Source organism: Canis lupus, chromosome 2 (assembly GCF_003254725.2).
Source record: "Canis lupus dingo isolate Sandy chromosome 2, ASM325472v2, whole genome shotgun sequence".
NCBI lineage: Eukaryota > Metazoa > Chordata > Mammalia > Carnivora > Canidae > Canis > Canis lupus.
The window spans coordinates 67296260-67309563 of NC_064244.1; the positions used below are offsets into that span (position 1 = coordinate 67296260).

Here is a 13304-nt window from a genome sequence, read left to right on the forward strand (position 1 = left end):
GCGGGCCCCCGCCGCCCGCCGCTCGCGCCCGCCTTTGTGGCCGTGCCCAGCCCCTCGGAGCCGGCGCGCCGCCGCCGCCTCTGCCGCCGCCTCTGCGCCCGGGGCTGCAAATGGCGCCCGGCCGCCTCTGCGCGTCCCGCCGCCTGCCCGGCCCGGGGACGTCTGGGGGCGCCGCGCCCGGGCCGCATCCCGCCGCCGCCCGCCGCCGCCCTCCGCCCGCAGCCAGGCTCGCGGCCCGTCCCGACAGCCCCGACGCCCCGCCCGCCCTCCGCCCGCGCCGCGCGCAGCCACTTACCGCGGGCCGCGGCGCACCGGCGGGTCGCGCGCGCGGGCTCGGGGAGGATTCCTGGCCCTCCGCAGGGGAAATACCCACTTTCGAAGCCGCTCCTTTGCGCCCTAAAACAAGTAGCCCCAACGTGAGAGAAACAAAAGGTATTTGCTGACGTGGGCGTTGGATAGAAACGCCCGAGGGCTGGGGACACAATTAAAGGGGCAACGCACAGATTTCAGGCACCAACCAGCAGCTTCGCCCACTCCCCCTGCCCTCGCCTACACCCCGCTGCACCCTCCAGAGGCTCCGGGGTGCCCGGGTTCCCTGGCAGTTGACTACGGAATCATTATTTAGTCAGGAGCTTAAATTTAAAATTGTACTTTACGTTGGGAAAGGCGCCTCCGGAGGGCAGAAGGGCTGGATTTCTAGGATCTGGGGAATTTGGTTTAGGAAAGAGGGAGGGACTTAGGCGTGCCCACAATTACTGTATAAATACATGTGACATTATTGTACTTAAGTTTAGCAACGTCAAATGTAAGCGATTTCCACACAATTTTTCCCTCGATTGAAGCACTTGTTTTGGTTGTGGGTAACCTTTTCTAAAACCTCTACAGGTCACAAGCGTTTTATCTGAAGAGGAAAACCCAGAAAATCTGAGATAAGGGAAAATAAGTCTTGCTTAAGTCGAGAGAAAATATAAAACTAGTAAAAAGAGCAGGTTTTGTGTTTTCGAATACAAAAATTCATTGTATGCCGACTTTCTTTTGACATATTTATGACCATAAGTGCAAACAGGTTATATGTTTGCTAAAGTCTTAAATCAGTGAATTTTCACGGCAGCTACAGAAACTTGAATTCTAGAAATTAGTTTCCAGTGTCTTATGCTGAATCAGGTCCTGAAAAGCACTGTGTGTCATAAAACTGGAAAAAAAAAAAAGAAGCCAAAACCTTTCATTTTTGTATGGCTGCCTCTTCTATGTCACACTCAGTCAAATGGGACAAAGTTTATTGCTTTGGTTCCATCAATAATTAGGTATGCATCTTGAGGATTGCATGCTCTATGAGAGGGAGTCAGAGTATTCACAATGATCTCCTAATGTCACTTCCTTATTCCTGTAGAGGTATTTTGCTATTTAGCTGCATTTCCTCACATTCTGAACAGGTAAATGGAAAACATGTTTGAAAACCACTAAGTATCAGGAGGGTTGGACGTGCTCAAGCTACTCTGCAAGCAACCCCTATGAGAATTCTCCCAGAAAAACCTGGGCATTGTTATAGCACAAGGTTTTATTTCAGCCTTAATTAAAACATGCAAAAGAGTTCTACAAACTTGTTCCTCTAGAGAGCACATCAGATGGGTGATAAACACTTTGTTGCATGGAGGAAGTAATAGGGGTTTTTTTTCCCCCTCACTTTCCCCGTCCTGGCTTCTGAAACTCATTTATATATTTGGAGAATCCCTTATGTTATGATTAATTAGTGGGAGGTAGAATCTGTTTCCTGCAATAGGACCTGGAAATGCCAGTGACTTGCTTTTCAAGAATCCCCACAGCTAGGACAGTGCCCATCTTCTACACTTTGATAGTCAGATGCGTACACTAGGGACTTTGAAGAGGGAGCTATGACACCAAGAAACAGGAACATCAAAGAAATGTTTCTTGCAGCAGTGACAGCTATAGCAAGATAACGTCTCCAGGTGCCATCGTGGCAGGGCTGCTAGTGGCAGCATCCACTATCCAGGGCTAGTCCTATTAGTGGTCACAGCTGCCACGTCTCTGTTCACTGAAGACAGTGTTGGTATCATCACCAGACCAGCTCTGTACTATGACTTGGCTCTTGCCTCTGCCTGCTTAGCATAGGCTTCAATCCCTGTGCTCTGCTCTTCCTGGAATCTGTGAACTTTTAATACATTCATTTCTGCTTAAATCAGCCAAGGCCAGTCTCTGTGCAACTAGTAACAGAGTTGGTCTCTGTACTGACCAGCACAAAATGTTAAGAAGGCATCTGGACATATGACGTAGAACTTAATAGAATTATTAGAGATAAAATGTTGTCACTGATGTCATATAGATGGGAATTAGAACCATGGGTATAGATACAGAGGGAATGCAAAGTGAGAAGAGGAGAAGGCTTGGAATGGAACTGCAGCCACTTTATCAACCAGTGGCTGGTTAGAGGAAGGTGAAATTGCAAATGACATAGAGAAGTGACTAGAGAGCAAGGAAGTGGCCTGGGATGACACCTAGGATGGTGTCATAAAAACTAGGAGAAGAGTAACTCCAAAATGAAGAACTGGACAATAGTGGTAAATACTTCTCTTAAGAGAAAGTATCTTATTAGATTTAACGACTCAGAGATCACAGACCCCAGAGAAGACTTAAACTTGAAAGAAAGGAGCAGGGGGATCCCTGGGTGGCGCAGCGGTTTGGCGCCTGCCTTTGGCCCAGGGCGCGATCCTGGAGACTCGGAATCAAATCCCACATCGGGCTCCCGGTGCATGGAGCCTGCTTCTCCCTCTGCCCGTGTCTCTGCCTCTCTCTCTGTGACTATCATAAATAAATAAATTAATTAATTAAAAAAAATTAATTCTCTATTAAAAAAAAAAAAGACTGGGATCACCTGAAAACTCGCTCAGCTATGACTGTTACCTGGAGCACCTACGTGTAGCCTCTCCATATGGCTTGGGTTTCTTGCAGCATGGTTGCTGGGTTTTGAGAGGGAGTATCCTCACGACAGTGTACCAAGAGGGAGTATCCAAGAGAACTAGGAAGGAGCTGTGTGATCTTCTATACCTATCAACAGAAGTCACGGTGCCTCACTTGCCATATCCCTTTGGGAAGAGTAGTCACACCCTACCAAGATTCAAGCAGAAGGGGACATAGCTATCTCTTAATGGGAAGAATATCAGAGATTTTGAGGACATGTCTTAAAATTAGCTAGAAAGGGATGTGGGTAAAAACTTTAACACATTTAAATGCTGATGGAAAGCATGAAGACAAGAGGGAAAGATTAAATATACAGGAAAAATAATTAACAATGGCTGAATCTCTGCAATTAAGGGAGAAGAAGATCAAAATCTCAAATAGGAACAGTGCCTACATGGGAAAAGTGAAAACTCCACTATCCCATTGGAGTAGAGGGTAAGAAGAACATGGATAGGTGTGATGGTTTTCACATGCCTACATATTCTTTGACTCTGCTTCCTTCAAGAGGTCAATCCTAATTTCCCCTGTGTGAGGGTGAGCTGGACTTAGTGACCTGCTTCTGAAGAATGGAAATGAGCAGAGACACCTGGGTGGCTCAGCTGTTGAGCGTCTACCTTTGACTCAAGGCATGATCCTGGAGTCCCAGGATCGAGTCTCACATCAGGCTCCCTGCATGGAGCCTGCTTCTCCCTCTACCTATGTCTCTGCCTCTCTCTCTCTCTCTCTCTCTCTTTCTCTCTGTGTCTCTCATGAATAAATAAATAAAGTCTTTAAAAAAAAAAGAATGGAATAAAGCAGAAATGATAGTGTGTAATTTCAGAGCATTGGTGATAAAAGGCAAAGCATCTTCCTGTTTGTTCTTTCCCTGTCTTGGATCTGCTGTTCTGGGACAAGACAGTATCCTCAGGTGGCCACATGGAGATGACCTGAGGCTTTCTGCCAATAGCCATGAGAGTGTGCCACCTTGGAGTGGATCCTCAAGCCCCAGAGAAGCCTTCAGCTGACTGCAGTCCCAGTCAACAGCTTGAGTGGAAACCTCTTAAGAGACCCAGAGCCATAACTGACCCACTAAGCTGCTTCCAGCTTTCTGACCCTCAGAAATCTTGTGAAGTATTTAATATTTGTTCTTTTAGGCCATTAAGTTGTGGGGGCAATTTGTTATACAGCTATAGATAACTTACACAAGTTGTGGTACCTAAAAGTGCTAACATAACAAAAACCTAAAAATATCTACTGTGGCAATGGAAGGGTGAAAGAACTTTGAGGTGAGCGTTAGTGAAACTTGAGCCTTTTGGAAAGCTAATAGAGTCCTGATGGCCTCTGAGGAAGCTGCAAGTGAGTGCCTAAAGAAAAGTCATAGAAATCTCATTGGACACTGAAGGAAGGGGTCTTTTTTATGTGCTGGCACAAATTTAGCAACACTATTGCCTGCGGCAAGATGAAAAGTGGAAAATACACCTAATGAATCCAGTGATCTACCTAAGGAGATTTACATGAAGAATACTGAAGAGGCTGCCTGGTCTCTTCTTGCCACTTGTAGTAAAATATAAAAGGAGAGAGATAAAGTAAAGGAATGACTATTAGACAAAAGGAAGCCATAACTTTCTGGTTTTGGAAATTTCCAGCTTCTCCAAGTGGCAAATGATGCTAAAGTTAAGAAATGGCTTCTGAACAAAGATGAAATAAATCCAGGGCAATGCCAGGAAAACACAGTCCAAAGATGAAGTGAAGGGAGTAGCTATAACATCCTTTGTCAAGATCTAAGGAAGATTGAAAGTGTTAACCTCAGAATACTGTTCATTTAAGCAAAAAGTCCTCTAAAGATTTAAGGATATGACTCATGAATCCTCATTCAAACAGTAGAATTCTGAGAAGCTTAAGGGCGTTCGTTGTTCCTCAACAGAAGTTCAAGGCTATATATATAGAAGGGTTTATCTTGAAGAACTTTGTGAGGATACCTTTTGTCTAATGGAGTGAACCTCAAAATTCACAAGAGCCTCCTGATTTTAAGAAATGTTCAGAGGAACACTGCCCAGTTGGACTGAAAGAATCAGAGGCAATACAAAGTGAATAGATATCTTCTGACACCCAGAATTCTACTGGTAAAATGCAATCTGTGAAACATATACAGTTGTAAATTTGGATTTTTTTCTATGCAAAAGGAAGGATGACTCAGAGGGTACCAAGAGCCCAGAGGGTAGAACCAAAAGCCCAGAAGGTAGAACTAAGAGCCATAGATGATTATCCCTAGGCCTTGAGTCCTAATCAAGGAATTTCCAACATTTGTCCGGGTAGATTTCAGAATTGCTATGGATCAGTGATTCATTTGTGCCAGCATCTCCATCCATTTTGAATAGGGATATCTATAGAGATTATCCTAGATGTACCACCATTGCCTGTTAGGTAAGTGTGAAGCAGATAACTTGTCTCTTTAGTTCATGGGACTTCAGATCAAAAGGAACTATCTTCAAGGAGCTGTAATTAAGGAACTACACCCTTGGGAGTTAGTGTAAGATGTGGATTAGCATGATCAGAGACTGAATGATATGGAGTTCTAAACTAATCCCAAAATATGAACCAGAGATTAATGGTCAGAAAGGAAAGGTGTATATTTTCTGAATTGAGATTATGGTTTACTGGTCACTGAGTCATTGAATTAGATTTGGCTGAGAGCAACACAAAATCTAAAATAACAGTGGCTTCAATAAGATATCAGTTTATTTTTCTCTCACATGAAAAACCTGGAGGTAGATGATTCAAGGCTAGTAGTATAGGAGCTCCATTCTATAAAGTCCTCAAGGGGATCCCTGGGTGGCGCAGCGGTTTGGCGCCTGCCTTTGGCCCAGGGCGCGATCCTGGAGACCCGGGATCGAATCCCACATCGGGCTCCCGGTGCATGGAGCCTGCTTCTCCCTCTGCCTGTGTCTCTGCCTCTCTCTCTCTCTCTGTAACTATCATAAAAAAATTAAAAAAAAAAAAAAAGTCCTCAAGGAACCAGGCCTGTTGTCAACTTCCTGTTCCACCATACCTAGCATGTGGCCCTCATGCTCCTGTTCTAAAATGGACCACCAGGGATGCTTGGGTGGCTCAGCGGTTGAGCATCTGCCTTCCCCTCAGGGTGTGATCCTGGAGACCCAGGATTGAGTCCCTCATCGGGCTCCCTGCATGGAGCCTGCTTCTCCCTCTGCCTGTGTCTCTGCCTCTGTGTGTGTGTGTGTGTCTCTCATGAATAAATAAATACAATCTTTAAAAAATAAAATAAAATAAAATGGACCATCAACTCTATATTCAAAGCAGAAAGATAGAGAAAGGGGGAAGAATGGGTAAAAAACATGTTCTTGCTGTCTCTTATGGAAGATTCCTGGAATCTACCATATCACACTTTTATTTACATCCCATTGGTCAGAACTTAGTCACATGGTCACATCTAGCTGCAAGAGAATCTGGCAAATACAGTGTCTAGATGAAGTAGTAATATACATAGTAAAACATTCTCTTACTAAGGAAGAAAGAAAAGATGTTGAGGGACAGCTAACAGTTTTCTAGAGTCAGTATTGTTACTTGTAGAGAATAGAATCCACTCTGGGTAATTTAAACAGAAAAGACTTTATTAGACAACAGTAGGTGGCTTATGAATATCCAGGTGGGCCAGAGAATCATGCTTAGATGCTAAAGTTCAGGACAACAGCAGCCATGAGAAACTCGCAAACACACCACATGGCATTCGTTATAGACTCCCAAATCCTGCCACCCCGTAATACTACATTAGGAATAGACACTGAAATCTCTGCCAAGCTGCCCCAGAAAAGCCAGTACCTTCAAACTATGCTTGCAGGAAGAGCTGATGCATCAAGGCATGACTTTTGACTCACATTTCTCATTTTCATCATCATGTGGATGCATCTATTTGAAAAATAGCTCCAAGGGAGTGTGGGAAATGTAGTTTTTAGCTTTCCAGCATTTGCTGTATAGGAAAACATACAAAATGGGGATCGGACACTGTGTTAAATGAGCCAATACACAGTATATCCCATAGTTCATCATTTTGTATACTAGTTTTCCATATAAACTTCTCATACTTGAATTTCAAAAAAACAATAGTAACAAAATGTTGCCACTTAATATAATTCAACTATCATAGAAAAAAATCTCACTCTCTCTGTGAAAGAGATTACCCAATGACTCATGAAGAACTACATCACTCTCTAAGAAATATTCATGTCTTATCTATTGAGTCATAATATATTCTGTAATCAAGAAAGAAAATGTGCGTAGCCAGTACGGTCCTTGTTTCTAAAACTGGTCACAGGCAATAATTGGCATTTATAATTTCCTTCCTCTACTTCCTATGTTAAGTTACATAATATCTTTTGTCTTTTATGATTTTTTTTTACTTTAAATCCTATTTTATGGGGATTGCTGGGTGGCTTAGCAGTTTAATGCCTGCCTTTGGCCCAGGGCGTGATCCTGGAGTCCCAGGATTGAGTCCCGCATTGGTCTCCGGGCATGGAGCCTGCTTCTCCCTCTGCCTGTGTCTCTGCCTCTCTCTCTCTCTATGTCTATCATGAATTTTTTAAAAATCTTAAAAAAATAAATCCTATTTTATTACATACTAGGATTACTACCTTCTGGATTCTTTTGATTCATATATGCCTGCCATAGCTTTTTCTATCCTATTTTAAACTTTACCTTTTTTTTTTTTGGTTTTAAATTAAAAAAATTTAAATTATACTGTTAGATTTTTAAAAACTAGTCCGAGAATCTTGACCTTATCTTTTTAAATGTAATGCAATTACATTATTGTATTTACAGTTAAATTAGGATTTACTTCTATCATATTGTTTTACATTTTATTTTTTTAAATAAATTTTTATTTATTTATGATAGTCACACACACAGAGAGAGAGAGAGAGGCAGAGACACAGGCAGAGGGAGAAGCAGGCTCCATGCACCGGGAGCCCGACGTGGGATTTGATCCCGGGTCTTCAGGATCGGGCCCTGGGCCAAAGGCAGGCACCAAACCACTGTGCCACCCAGGGATCCCTGTTTTACATTTTACATTTGCTTCATGTTTTATTCCTTTCATGCTATTATCATTGTTCTTCTCTTTAGTATGTTGATTAGATTGAGATTTCTTTTCTTTTTTTCTTTTTTTTTAGATTGAGATTTCTTTGGCTGATTTAAAAGTTATATATTTGGGGACACCTGGGTGGCTCAGTCAGTTAAGCATCTCTTTATTTTGGCTCAGGTCATGATCTCAGGATCATGAGATCAAGCCCTGTGTCAGGCTCTGTCCTCAGCACAGAGTCTACTTGAGATTCTTTCCCTCTTCCTCCCCCTTGGCTCTCTAAATAAATAAATAAATATTTAAAATAAAATAAAAATTTTAAAAAGCTACAAATCCGGGGATGCCTGGTGGCTCGGTCGGTTAAGTGTCTGCCTTTGGCTCAGGTCATGATCCTGGAGCCCCAGGATCAAGCCCTATGTTGGGCTCCCTGCTCAGCAGGGAGTCTGCTTCTCCCCCTGCCCCTTACCCAACTCATGTTCTCTCTCTCTCATTTTCTCTCTCTCAAATAAATTGTTTAGAAAAAAGCTATATATTTGTATTTGATTCACATTGTGGTTGTTCTTAATTTATTACCTATATTCATAGTTTTTTACTCTTATGAACAATTAAATGTATCCATATCTATTTCTTCCCCTTAATAAGAAAGTACTTATATATATGCTCATGTCTCTTTTTCTCCATCTCCCTCCAGTATTGATATTATTTGTTATAGATGTTATTTTCTTTTTTTCATTTTATTTGATACAACCCTTTTCTTTAAAGACAAACTTTACCAAAGTGTTGTTTTTTTTTTTTAAAGATCTTATTTATTCATGAGAGACACATATAGAAAGGCAGAGACAAAGGCAGAGGGAAAAGCAGGCTCCCCAGGAAGAGCCTGGTATGGGACTCAATCCCAGGAGCCCGGGATCAGGACCTGAACCAAAGGCAGACACTCAACCACTGAACCACCCAGGCGCCCCCTACCATGGTATTTGAACACTTCTTTTTTTTTTTTTTTTTTTTTAAGTAAGCTCTACACCCAATGTGGGGCTTGACCTCAGGACCCCAAGATCCAGAGTCACATGCTCTACCGACTGAGCCAGGCAGGTGCCCCAAAGCATTTGAACACTCTTATTCTCCAATCTCTTGGAGCATCTTCTAGATTTGTGTCTCATCTTGATTACTTTCTTCAAGATTGTTTTCAGCGTCTGTGTGGCAAAACTCCCAAGGCTTTGTGTGCTAGAGAATATTTTTATTATGCTCTAACATTTGAATGAGAATTTGGATATAAAATTCTAGAATCAAAGATCTCTTCCTTTGATACTTTAAAACATATTGCTCTATCCTTACTTTGCATCCAGTGTTGCTGTTGAGTAGTATGATACCAATTTGCTCTTTCTCTTCTCATAGAATTCCCTTACAATTTTCGTTTTGTTTTTGATATTTTTACATTTTGCATTTGACAGTCTTACATTTTATTATAATGTGTCTCAGTGTAGATTTTTTCTTAATGCTCCTGTTTGGCATTTGTTGGTTCCTTTTCATCTAAGACCTTTCATCCTTCTTTAATTCTGGGAAGGTTACCTTCACTATTCAAAATATAATTTATTCCTCTCCGTGTTTTTTCTCCTGCCTTCTGGAACCCCTAATTTTCCAGATGTTGGCATTTTTATTCCTGTCCTCCATGTCTCTTCTTTCTTTTTGTCCTTTCATGTGATGTTATGGGAAAGCTCCTTAATATGATATTGAAATGTATTAATTTTTCTTTAGCCATATCTATCCTTCTATTTATTCTATTTCTTGTGTTGTTTCCATTTTCAATTCTACTATTTCCTCTTGGTTCTTTTTCATGATATCTTATTACCTCATATGTTTTTTTAAAAGACATTTATTTATTTGAGAGAGAGAGAGCACAAGCAGGGGGAGCAAGAGGGAAAAGGGAGAAGCAGGCAACTCTCTGAGCAAGGTGCCTGATCCGGGGCTAGATCCCAGGACCCTGGGATCATGATCTGAGCTGAAGGCAGCCACTTAAGCCGACTGAGCCAACCGGGTGCCTGTTATTACTTCATATGTTAATATAATCTGTTCTCTAAGTATTTTTATCATCCTTATTGTAAATTTCTTATTTTTTTATTCCACTGATTTTTAGATTATATTGTAAATTTATTTTTTATTCCACTGATTTTTAGATTAAATATATATATCAATATATATATTTTGATGTTGGTTATTATATATATTTGTATGTGTGTGTCTGTGTGATTCAGTTTATTGTTTTTCTTATAATGGTTGTATATTGGCCTGTGAACTCATCATGTCCCTTGAAACTATTGGCTACTCTGTTTGCTGATGAAGTGCTTCTCAAACTGTGGTGAAGAACTGGACTGTTTTTGTTCCCAATCCATTGCAGGCATATTTATTACATAAAACTTCTTAAATTTTTACTCACTTCTACTTTCTGCACTTATTATAGAGCAGGAACATCAGTCCTTGAACCATACTTTGACCAGTATTGTCCTAATGCACACTGGGAATGGATACTGGTGCAGGGTGGTATATTGTATTAGCCTTTCCAACTATTCCCTTCTTTCACTCTGAGGGGATTATATGTCAACCCATTGCTGTGTTATTTTTCAATGCCTCCCTAGACACAGAGCGCAGTTCCCTGCCCCACTGTCTGTCTGGTTTGGTTTTGTACCTTGCTTGGACCAATGAAATATGCGCAGTTACAGCAGGGCAGTTCTGAGCAGGAGCTTTAGGAGGCACATGTGTTTCCATCATGTGTTTCCAACTCTTGTTCTTCTTCTGTGCTGCATGAATACTGTGACTCAAAGAGCCGTTGCTCCTACAATCCAATGTAGGTCCCAAAGTGAGGCATTTTGAGCCACAGAATCTGACCTACAATCACCAACATGTAAAGACAGCAAGAAATAGATGTTGGTTATTGTAAACCAAGGTTGGCAAACTACAGTCCTTGGGCCAAACCCAATCTACTGTCTGCTTCTGTAAGGCCCATAAGCTAAGAATTTTTTTCATCTTTGAAACGTTGAAAACTAATCAAAACACACATATAAGGTTAATTAACTTACACCAAAGGAGCCAAGAGTATACAATGGGGAAAGGACAGTCTCTTCAACAGATGAGGTTGGGAAAACTAGATAGCCACATGCAAAAGAACGAAACTGGAACCATTATCTTATACTATACACAATAATGAACTCAAAATGGATTAAAGACTTGAATGTAGGACCTGAAACCATAAAACTCCCAGATGAACATATAGTCTATAAACTCCTTGACATGGGACTTGGCAATGACTTTTTTGAGTTTGACACCAAAAGCAAAGGTAACAAAAGCAAAAATAAACAAATGGGACAACATCAAACTAAGAAGCTTCTGCACAGCAAAGAAAATGCTCAAAAAGAAATAAAGGCAACCTTGGGTTACCTGGGTGGCTCAGTCTGTTAAGTGTCCACCTTCGGCTCAGGTCATGATCTTGGGATCCTAGGATCCAGCCCCACATTAGGCTCCCTGCTCAGCAGGGATCCTGCTTCTCCCTTTCCCTCTGCCCCTCCCTATATTTGTGCCCCCCCCCATCTGTCACATAAATAAATTAAATCTTTAAAAGCAAACAAAGACAACCTGCTAAGTGGGAGAAAATACTTGCAAATCATATATTTGATAAGGGATTAATATCCCAAATTTGTAAAGCATCCATACAACTCAATAGCAAAACAAACAATCTGATTAAAAAATGGGCAGAGGACCTGAATATACATTTTTCCAAAAAAGACATGTAGGTGGCCAGGTACCTGAAAAGGTGTTCAATATCACTCATCAGCAGGAAAATGCAAATCAAAACCACAATAAGCTATCACCTCACACCTGTTAGCATTGTTGTTAACAGATAAGAAAAGGTGTGGGTGAGGATGTGGAGGACAAGGAAAGTTTGTGCACAGTTGGTGGAAATGTAAACTGGTGCAGGTACTCTGGAAAACAGTCCACAATAGAACTATCATATGATCCAGCGATTCTACTTTAGGATGTTTATCCAAAGAAAAAAACACTAACTGGAAGGGACATATGCATCCCCATATTCACTACAGCACTATTTACAATAGCCAAGACATGGAAGCTACCTAAGGGTCTGTTCGTGGATGAACAGATAAAGAAAATGTGGTGTATACATACAATGGAATATTATTCAGCCATAAAAAGAAGTTTTGCCATTTGCAACAACATGGGTGGACGCTGATGACATAATGTTAAATGAAATAAATCAGAGAAAGACAAATACTATATGACCTCAACTATATGTGGACTCTAAACAAAACAAAACAAAACAAAACAAATTCATAGATACAGAGAACAGATTGGTAGTTGCCAGAGGTGAGGGGCAGGGGCCAAATGGGTGAAGGAGGTCAAAGGTTACAAACTTCGAGTTATAAAATAAGTAAGTCATGGGGATGTAGTGTATGTGTGGTGACTATAGTTAATATTATACTGTATATTTGAAAGATGCTAGATCTTTTTGTTTTTAAGATTTTGTTTATTCATGAGAGACAGAGAGAAAGAGGCAGAGACAGGCAGAGGGAGAAGCAGGCTCCCTGATGCCGAACTCAATCCCAGGACCCTGGGATTACAACCTGAGCCGAAGGCAGAGGCTCAACCACTGAGCCACCCAGGTGCCCTAAGAGAGTAGACCTTAAAAGTTCTCAGCACAAGGGAAAAAATTGTAACTGTGAGGTGACAGATACTAACTAGACTTACTGTGGTGATCATTTTGCAATACATACAAATATCAAACCATTATGTTGTACACCTGAAACTAATATAATGTTATATGTCAAATATATCTCAATAAAAACATAATCAAAAGAAGAACAAGATTTGTGACATAAACTATATGAAGTTCAAGCTTTAGTATTCATAATGTTTTGTCAGAACATAGCCACACTCATTTGTTTACATATTGCCTATGGCTGCTTCCTTGCTCTAAAGGACAGAGCTGAGTATCCTGAGTATCGATAACAGAGACCACATGTCCCACAAAGCCCAAAACATTTACTATTTGGCCCTTTACAGCAAAAGTGCACCAGCCTCTGTTGTAAGCCACAGAGATTTTGAAGTTGGTTGCTACCTCAGCAAAAATGACTAATGTAGTCAAAATGAATTTAAGGAGAGGGGAGTAGCCCCAGAGAAGGGAGTGCCAGGCACCACAAAGCTACTCTGGATCATTCCCATTTGCTGTCCCTGTGAACCAGCAACCCTTTTGAGC

At 41.2% G+C, this 13304-nt stretch overlaps 1 protein-coding gene across 2 annotated transcripts in view; it reads right to left on the reverse strand.

Annotated features, from left to right (window-relative positions):
- ZBTB8A (zinc finger and BTB domain containing 8A) overlaps positions 1–705 on the reverse strand; it is a 66997-nt gene extending 66292 nt beyond the window's left edge. Inside the window, exons 1-2 of one of the 2 annotated variants that reach the window (XM_025447320.3) lie at positions 657–705; positions 296–396 (exon numbers count right to left, since the gene is read on the reverse strand). The gene's annotated coding sequence lies outside the window, so the exon portion shown is untranslated. The remainder of the gene's footprint in view (positions 1–295; positions 397–656) is intronic. The other variant, XM_025447322.3, reaches the window with a different exon arrangement.
- Positions 706–13304: the final 12599 nt, after the last annotated feature.